Source organism: Thermobia domestica, chromosome 8 (assembly GCF_964235325.1).
Source record: "Thermobia domestica chromosome 8, izTheDome1.hap1.1, whole genome shotgun sequence".
Classification (NCBI taxonomy): domain Eukaryota; kingdom Metazoa; phylum Arthropoda; class Insecta; order Zygentoma; family Lepismatidae; genus Thermobia; species Thermobia domestica.
Window position 1 is genome coordinate 259,365,960 of NC_137461.1, and position 10,062 is coordinate 259,376,021.

The window sequence follows — 10,062 nt, forward strand, 5'->3', positions numbered from 1 at the left end:
TTGGATATTATGTATAGTGATGTTAGGTGGAAAATTTTCCACTATATTTAACTGCACATTGAGTTATACAATTCCTGTAGAGGAAAATTAGACAGCAACAAATTATAATTTTCCAATTAGATTTCGGGAACCAGAAAATTTTCTAATATTTCAAGTTGGGAAGTAAAAATTTACATAGTGTCTCTCTCTCTCTCTCTCTCTCTCTCTCTATTATATCTACTTATTTATGAATGTTGCAGAATGTAAATCTATAAAAGTAGTAAAGCTGTGAGAAAACCGTCTTATGCGTATTAAACTGACGAAATCTAATATTGTAAGATCAAAGGTGGATTCTGAGGGAAGAACGCATTGAAGTTTTTGAAACATTCTTGAAAAGAAGAATCGTTAGATTTTCACTTCATGAAGCTTTTTAAGACAATATTTATTATTACCAATAAATTTTACGGCTAAAAAACGTTGTAGGAATACGTGGAGTATTGTTTTATGAATCGGAAAATATTCATGACTTTTAATAAATTGAAATTTTAAATAATAGAATAGGATATTTGTACTCTACGAACTCATGTTCTCTGCACTTTGCATACACACACACAGAGGGAGAGGGGAATTGAATTGAGTTGATTTTGAGTTCAACGTCCCTTTCAACAGCGAGACTATATAAGACGGGACCAACTGATTAATGTGAAATTCGAACTACATGAGCTCTCGCTGGGAATCGGAGCCAGGTCTTCCATGCCAAAGGCGCGTATGCTAACCGCTTAGCAACGAAGGAGCTAGCAGATGAAGAGAGAGAGAGAGAAACACTATGTAAAAGTTTACTTCCCAACTTGAAATATTAGAAAATTTTCCGGTTAACGAAAGCTAATTGGAAAATTATAATTTGTTGCTTACTAACTTTCATCTACAGAAATTCAATTTTGTAGCTGAATGTGCAGTTAAATATAGTGGAAAATTTTCCACATAACATCACTATACATAATATCCAAAATTGCTTATGAAAAATGTTTGCACTTGTTTCTACATCGTGATGAAAAATTTCCGATCTATGAAAATTCCTTTCACTTGTTTCTACAGAGCAATAAAACTTTCCGATTCACAGAAAGTTGTTTTACTTTTTGCTTCATAAGGATGAAAATTTTCCGACTCAAAAAGTTCTTCAATTTTTCCATATAAGACAGAAAATATTTCGATTCATGAAAAATTGTTTAACTTGCTCCTACATACTACTGAAAATTGTCTGAGCCATGAAAATTTTCAGGTTCTTTAAACAATCTTTCACTTTTTTACATTTCTTCACATGAATTCAACCAATCTTATGATTGCTGATGAATTGTTACTTGATTACTGATACTTTTTTAGAACGGAAAACTTTCCGCGGAAAATTTTCCACCTCACATCACTAGATAAACCCAACGAAACTCAAAATACGATGTTGACAACTACATTTTATTTCTTCCTAATGTCAATTTATCTTCCAAAATACGGAGATTCTCACTTGAAACTAAAACTGTGTAGACATTATGAAGTCAAATGTTGTCAGTATGAGAGAAGGAACAACAAGACAGAATATATTAGGACCTCAGTGGGCATCTTCAAATCCGCAATATTGAATGTGAGGGAATCTTTCAATGAGTGCTATAAAATGGTGTGTAATAGTTGTGGTATCGGGTGTTCTGAGAAATATATCAATGGAATTGTGTTTATATTTAATGATATTGTAATCACTTGAATGTAATAATTAAAGTAATAGAGGAAAAATAACACGTCGTAATTCGTTACATAAAGAGGAAAAATATAAATAAAAGTACTCTTAATATTTTGTTTTGTCAATAATCAGCGATTCCAACAATTTTTGCAATTCTTCGTAACTACAGATTAATATTATTTTTGTGAAAAGCAGAGAAAGCACTAATTGAAGTTTCTTTGTATTTCGTTAAATATAACACATTAAATTTTGCTTACACTGCAGTGAAAGAAAAAATAAAACTTACTTCAGTTCTCTGAAGCTTTCTTTCATTAAAAGCTCCGCCTCCTTGGCTCAGTGGTTAGAGCACTGGTCTCGTAAACCAGAGGTCGTGAGTTCGAATCTCACAGGAGGCATTGATAACTGCATTTTTTGTGTTTGTAAAATACTTTATATGCTAATGAAATTGGTGCTGCTATCGAAATATCGATTAGAAAGCCGACAAACTGAATGTAAAATAATTTGACGACGAAATTTAACTCAGTGACGACGCCAGAGGCGAGCGCTCCCTTAGAGGCTAACATGGGTTATGTATTTTAGTGTGAGTCAAGTATATTTTTCAGTATATAAAGGATAGCTGCTCTCCCAATAAATCTCTCCTCCTCCGCTTGCTGAATCAAATAATTAAAACTGACGTCGTCACTGGTTTGCAAAGACGTGCACGGGCCGAATTTTTCGACCCGAGCCCAATCCAGTCCGAACGTACCTAGGCCCGGCCCAGCCAGGCCCGAAAAGTTTTGGAGATCTTGAGCCCGAGCCCGGTTCGGCCCGATAAGTTTTTTTTTTAAATTCTGGCCCAAGCCCGGCCCGGGCCCGATAAATTTTAAAAGGTTTTGGTCCGACCCCGGCCCAATAAATTTTTAAAAAATTTAGCCTGTGGTTCGGATTCCACGTTAATCAGTAGGTCCACGTCTCATATAGCCTCGCTGCTGAACGGGACGTAAAACCCGAAATCAATCAATCAATCAATTAAAAAATTTAGCTCGAGCCCCAATCTTTCTCAAAATTTAGTATTAAACTTGACCTAACCCTGAGAAACATTTTCTAAACTCTGGTTCACGACCTGACGCTTGCCTCCCGAATGGTACCATTGCCTCCTAGAACTTTGCCTGTCATCGAGAGAACAAAAACTCCATTTCCTGTAACAAAAATCTACTTAATTATTTTTAGCATAAAGTGAAGATGGCAATATTGTTTAGCGACAGGCAAAACTTTCCTATCCCTTCTTGTCATATTTTCGGTTCAGTGAAGGTCAAGATCAGAGCTCAATTTACCGCGCAATACCTGCAATCCTCTATAGTGAAAGTGGAGCCGCTAAGCAACACAAACTGTAAATAGCTATTGCATTCTTTGTAACATTTTTCACGGGCACACTTCTTCAACATTTGGCTTTATTCCAATTATCGTTTAACGAAAGTCAATAATTATTAAAGAATTGCAATTAATCTGCCCCAGCCCGGCCCAGCCCAGCTTCAATGACAACAGTTACAATGTGGCAACAGTGTAACAGACATTTCTACTAAATATCAATTTGTTTCTTAAATTTGCTCCATGTAAATATCTCCACGCAAAACTACTTTCTTAATTACGCTCCTATTAAGCCATAAGCATTCATTTTTTAATATACTTTTTAATTTGCAAAAAATCATATAAAATTTTCTCCCATCTACCGACAGTGACATGAAAAAAATACATTCCTCCATCGTCAGTTCTTTGTTTCATATCGCGAGGAGCAAAATAAGTTTAATATTTCATAAAGTACGTATTTTGCTTTTCACTAAAGCCGAAGTAACTTTTCGATTTCCTTCGTAAAGTAATAAAATGATACGAAGTAACTGCTTTTCTGTAATGGAAGCGGACTACAGATTCGATATGATTTGTATCAACTATATAATAGGCCTAATAATTCATAAACTTCGAGTTCGTTATTTTAAACTTGTACAAATCGAATACATTTCTTCGTTAGCTTATCACTAGGTTTCGTGTGCATCGTGTATTTAATGTTGCCAGATCTTACGTTTCTCACGTTAAGTTTTACGTTTTTCTGGCACGTTTTACGTAACACATTTTTATTTTCCTCATAAAACTATTTCCTTCGTTTTTCTTAAAAAAATAAATAAATAAAAGAAATTATTCTCCTGGACAAATGTTTTCATATGATTTTGTCAATGCCATTGCCTTTTAATTAGATTAACTGATTTCTCAGAAAGAGCTCGTTCGTGGCTAAGCGGTTAGTGTACGCGCCTTTAGCGTGAGAGACCCAGGTTCGATTCCCGGCGGTAGCTCGTGTGGTTCGGATTCCACATTAATCAGTAGGTCCTGTCTCATATAGCTTCGCTACTTAAAGGGACGTTAAACTCAAAATCAAACTCAAACTGATTTCTCAGAAACTGTTAATAAACAAAACAATGACACAACTGAGTGTTCAGAGAGAAAATGCAATAGGTTACGTGTTTACCTCCTCTTCAGCCGGCACCCCAAACTTATGATTAGGCATAAATTGGATTTAACATCTTACCCTTCATCTGTCAACATCGTCACAATTATATCCCAGTTTCGATCAATCGCGACATAGTGATGTTATGAACAGAAGCAACTGTGAGCTTATAAAAACAGAACTCCAAGAGCTGGTGAATTTTCGTATGTCCTGCGAGTATTTTTGAACGTATAAAAAAAGACTGGAGTGTCAAAGGATGCAATTTTCATTAAAATACAGCTGAAAGGCATTTTATATATATACAATATACTTGGTTAGTTATTGCTGTGCGTTTTCTTATCAATTCCATGGAACTACCAAATGAAACCATTGAGAATGTTGTAGATCAGTATGGTAGTATTATATCTAAGTCAAACTATATTTTGGTGACCATTTCGATACTGGCAAAGATTTGCCAACATAAAATTATATAGAAATAAAATCTCTGCTTTCTTATGCGGAGTACATATTTGAAACGATGTTATTAAAAGTTCTCCATAATAAAATGATAAAACAGGCAACGAAACTTATTGTTTTTATCATCAGTATCGTAAGTAGCCAACTCCTAAGGACCATTTTAAATTAGGTTCCGTATAAGCAACAAATTGTCAAGGTTTTTTGCTGAATCAGAATGGTTTGGTGTACCCTTCGGCACAATTTAAAAAAATCTCACGCAGTCTTAATTTGAGCTGAATATGGGCTACTAATCAAATTGACTCGAGATAGCAATATTACTTTTGAGTGAAAACATATTAACGTATTATTTCATATCAAAACTGTAGTATAGAGATGGTAAATCCTTGCTGACTATCTTATAGTGTCAGTTAAAAGTTAGGGAGGGAGCACCCGGATTTGAACCAGGGACCTCTCGATCTGCGGTCGAATGCTCTGCCACTGAGCTATACCCCCAAACACACTGTAACAAACCTCAGAACACCATTTTACTGTTAAAATAACACCATAGCAATGTTAATAGTACAGCTAACATTTATGTTTACCACAAATTACAGTAGTAGGCTATATACAAAAGACTGCTATCAGTCAGTAAAGTAACATACAAATTTATACGTGAGACACATTTACTTTACACTGTGAATGGAGCTATTGGAAATCCAATTATAATGCTGTGACATAGGTTATATAGAATGGCCCAAAAGTAGGTATACAGTCCCGTACTGATCAACTCATTGCTGTTTATATCATTTCTTATTGTTATCCATCAGGAAGAATTGGTTTCTTTATTATTTGTTCTTAATGTCTTTTTACTTATATCTTAAGCTCGGAACAGCCGAAGCAAATAAGCTAATAAGCTTGAATGTTATACTTGATCAATGCAAGGGTGTATACGTACCTACTTTTGAACCACTATCAGCAGAATCGTCTACGTATATATATATTTTACGTTGTGAGTAAGCAAGTAACCTAACATCAGTGTTGCAATTCGATACGTTTAGGTAGGCTAGTTCGAACATTGTTGAATGTTTCAACGAATCTTCCAAACAGGTGTAAGCTCGTACTGGAAGCCAGAAAAGTTAAATGGATGAGTCAAGCATGGCATATTTTAGATAGTAATATCAACATGATTCGATTTCAGAGACTTCCAAAAACCTGAGCTACATATAAAACTTACAATGGTTAAAGTTTCATGTTGACTTACTAAAGGAAATTGCATTTTTCTTTAAATTTTCCAAACAAAAAATTTAAAGAACAAATTGATCCAAGATAAGAACGATAGGGTAATATTTATTAGCCTACATAAAAATGAAGTAAAATCTACATAAGCCTATGTTTTTCTTACATGGACCAAAAATGTCACTCCGGCTGAGATCGTAAATGACGAAATTACTTAACCCATCCATTATCTAAGGGAGTTTTAAATCCAACGGCATTATTTATCATATTGACTGAATGAATTTGAAACAGACATTACGAGAGTGAATAAATAGAGGTTTAAAGTCCCACTGAAGAGAATGGACATTTTTTAAAACAGGTTTCAGTGTTCATGTCCTTATCGTTTGGACAAGTGAAAAATTAAGAAAAAAGCAAAGGCGATTAATTAAGAAAATAAGTAATGCCAGAAAAATGATGCTCAAAATAAGGTGACAAATAAAAGGAAAACAACCCCGTCTCATGTAGACTCGCCCTTGAAACGAGAAGTTAAATTTCAACCCAATTAATCAATAGGTTCATATCTGATAGAGTCTCTATGATGTAAAGAGAACAAGTATAAACACTCATTTACTCAAAATACGGAAAATGAAAGGTATATTTCGATTAGAAGTCGGTCAAGGTCTGTTAAAGACGGTGAAGTCGGTCAAGATGTTACAGTTACTACCTCTCCATTTTTCTTTTGAAACTCAGGTAGAACCTGAAAAGAATGGAAGTAAAGATGGCTGACTGCGACGAAATTTGAACTCAATAGCTTTCGTTAGCAAAACGACATTTAGCAGTTTACCTATATCAGGTTTCAATTTGAGGTTCGTAATAATAATAATAATAATAATAATAATAATAATAATAATAATAATAATAATAATAATAATAATAATAATAATAATAATAATAATAATAATAATAATAATAATAATAATAATAATAAGTAGTAGTAGTAGTAGTAGTAATGGTGGCCAGAGGACATTATTATTATTATTATTATTATTATTATTATTATTATTATTATTATTATTATTATTATTATTATTATTATTATTATTATTATTATTATTTTGTATTACAACACTCTAAATATCATAAGAACAGTTGCTCGATTTATCTTACCGTTTTTGTTCTGTTTCGATAAACACTGAACCCAAAACTAGCTATGACTTCCGCTTTAAACAGAGGATTAACGGAAGAAATGGACCCTATTCTTCGGTTTAAATAGACAGTTGTTCTTTGTAACAATCCCCTTTAATATTTAGTGATCTCTTTCCCCAAGGTTTGCTTTCGTTTCATTACTTCTGTCTCCTAATACTATCTTACCACGTGCCATCATTGCCTTGGACAAGGGCGCCGATCCTGGGGGCCGAGGGGGGCCGGGCCTTCCCAAAGCTCATGTAGGCCCCCCTCATTGTATTTGTAAATTTACAATATGTGACATAATTTGAATGCAATTTGTCTCAAAATCCTCATATATGCTTTCTGTATCTGAATGGGGCCCCCAAATTTACAGAGAAATCGGCGCCCTTGGCCTTGGAGACTGAAATTCTTGACGCAACTCACACAATGTTAGCTTTTTTATACATTTGCTCCAACTAACCGCAAACTAACAGTTTCGCTTCTTTGTAAATCCTCGAAAATCTAAGAGGACTCCTTTTGGTTTCAGAAACGAATTTCTTATTGCTCACGCGAATCCGTATGGGTTTTATTTTATTTTCATATAAATATATTACTTTATCGTTCTTATGTTTGATTAGTTTGTTCTTTCTTTCGAAAATTATAAAAAAAGAAAAAGAAAACAAAAAAATATGCATCTTTTTCTATAACATAATATTTATAAGTCAATATAAAACTTAACCATTATAAGTTTTATATGTAGCTCAAATTTTTGGAACTCGCCACAAACAAATCACGTCGGAATTACAAGTTTGTGGAAATACGCCACGCTCCATTCACATGTTTAACGGTTCTTACTTTCAATTACAACATTCGTAATTCAGAAGCATTCAGAACTGTTTGAACCAGCCTATTCAATATTGTGTCAAACGTATCGAATTGCAACACTGATGTTAGGGTAGTTATTTACTCACGAACACATATCTACCAGCTTAACTGACAGGTGAGTTAATTTTCTTATAAAAGCTAGTTGGACGAACACGATTCCATTTGTATAGTGTATGTGTCAGGCAATTATAATCGGAAGTGCAATATCTCCATTCATAATATAAAATGAATTGTGTTTCACGCATAAATTTGCATGTTACTTTACTGACTTAGCAGCAGTTATGCATCTACTAAAATTTGTGGTAACCTAAAAATACGAACTTCACCTGTATTTTTATGGATTTCTTTCATTGAAGTATAAAATAATGTTCTGAGAGGCTTTGTGGTGTGTGTGGGGGTATAGCTCAGTGGCAGAGCATTCGACTGCAGATCGAGAGGTCCCTGGTTCAAATCCGGGTGCCCCCTCCATAATTTTTAACTGATAAGATATTCAGCAAGAATTTCCATCTCTATACTATAGTTTTGATTTGAAATAGTTAGTTAATATGTTTTCACTCACAAGGAAAATCGATACATCGAGTCAATTCTCCTTAGTGGCCCAAACTCACCTCAAATTAACACTGCTTAAGTTAGATTTTTCAACTGTTTCACAAGATAAACCAAACCGTTCCGATTCAGCAATAAACTTCGGCAGTGTTTTACTTCGCGGATGGTAGTGTCTCATGGTATTTGGGAATTGTTTTCTTACGACACTAATAATAAAAACAATAAGTTTCGTGGTATGTTTTATCATTTGGTTGTGGAGAACTTTTAATAACATCGTTTCAAATATTTACTCCGCACAAATGGGCTGCAAGTATTATTTCTATCCAGGGTATTTCAAAACAGCACCGAGAACGTTTGGGAAGTGATTCCTGACACCAAAATAAGACAAAAAGTACAGACCAACCTGGGTGCACAAATGCTTTCTTTCGGAGTTATAGGCTGCCGAAAACATGAAAAAATGAAAGTTAAAGGTCCATAGCTCCAAAACTATGGGACCTACCTCAGTCGGGTCAAGACTTCACTTACGAACTAGCATGTGCCTTATTCAAATATCCATGTTTCAGAATCCTGTGGTGCTTCCGCAACAATTTTTGTAGAGGTAGTTGTTGAGTATTTCAAATTATGTACCCGTAGCCAAATTCATTCTATAAAAATTGTTGCGTGAGTACCTTAGGATTCTGAAACATGTATTTTTGGGTAGCACACATATTAGTATATATATACAGGGCCGGCCTTAGGTGGTGGGGGACCCGATTGGGAACATTTTGCGGGGCCCCATGTTTTCAACTAATTTGCACCATGATCTGTAGAACCCCCTTCGTTGTATATATACACTATCTAAAGCGAGAAGCTAGCAGTGAATACAGCAACTCTTTCCGCAAATTTGTGCTGCCATGTTTCCGTTTGGGCTTAAAAAAAACGAAGGTTTTGCAAAATCAATAGTTTGTCAATTTTCTGAAGGTTAAGGGAAAAAGATTCACGGAGAACAGACATTTAGCATTTCCAGAGCAATTCCTCATTCACACCACAGATGCCTAAAGGCATTTAAAAATTCAAATTCAAATTAAATGTACTGGTAGTTATTGGTGCAGCCCCGTCAGAACATCCTGGATCCGGCCCTATATACAGGGTGTTAATGAACTATACTTAGCGACAAATTGTAAGAGGTTGATTCTCACATCAAAATAAGAAAAAAAAAGTTCATATGGATCTATGGGTAAAAGTGTATAGTTTTAGAGCTAGGGCTGTCCAAAATCACGAAAAAGCTAAATTTCAAGAGGCTCCATTTCGAATTCCAGAAACTGTGGTTAGTGGTCCATATGAGCGTAAGGGAAGTCATGCATACGCAGTTCAAAAATGCACATTTCATTAACGTTCAATGGGTTTAAAGAGCATTTCCTGCAGGGTGAAGTTCCCATACTTGCCATCAACCGAATTATGAGATATGCTCTGACTTTATGATTGGTCCAAAGTAAGCAAACGATAAGTCTTGATAGTAATGAACACGGAATCCTTTGGCGCGATGTCGGAAGTGTTAAGGATCGTCAGCAGCACGGTATCTAGTACTCGTGAAAAAGCATACTGCGATGTTTTCGTTCACGCTTATGAGTGAAAAAAACGTGAAATATACCGT

General features: G+C 34.9%; 3 non-coding genes across 3 annotated transcripts; 2 read left to right on the forward strand and 1 right to left on the reverse strand.

Moving 5' to 3' along the window:
* Positions 1-2,027: 2,027 nt before the first annotated feature.
* Positions 2,028-2,100, forward strand: TRNAT-CGU (transfer RNA threonine (anticodon CGU)). Its single transcript has one exon. It is a non-coding gene; the product is annotated as a tRNA-Thr (tRNA).
* A 2,957-nt stretch (positions 2,101-5,057) lies between these two features.
* On the reverse strand, positions 5,058-5,129 carry TRNAC-GCA (transfer RNA cysteine (anticodon GCA)). The gene has a single exon. It is a non-coding gene; the product is annotated as a tRNA-Cys (tRNA).
* A 3,147-nt stretch (positions 5,130-8,276) lies between these two features.
* On the forward strand, positions 8,277-8,348 carry TRNAC-GCA (transfer RNA cysteine (anticodon GCA)). Its single transcript has one exon. It is a non-coding gene; the product is annotated as a tRNA-Cys (tRNA).
* The last annotated feature ends 1,714 nt before the right edge of the window (positions 8,349-10,062 follow it).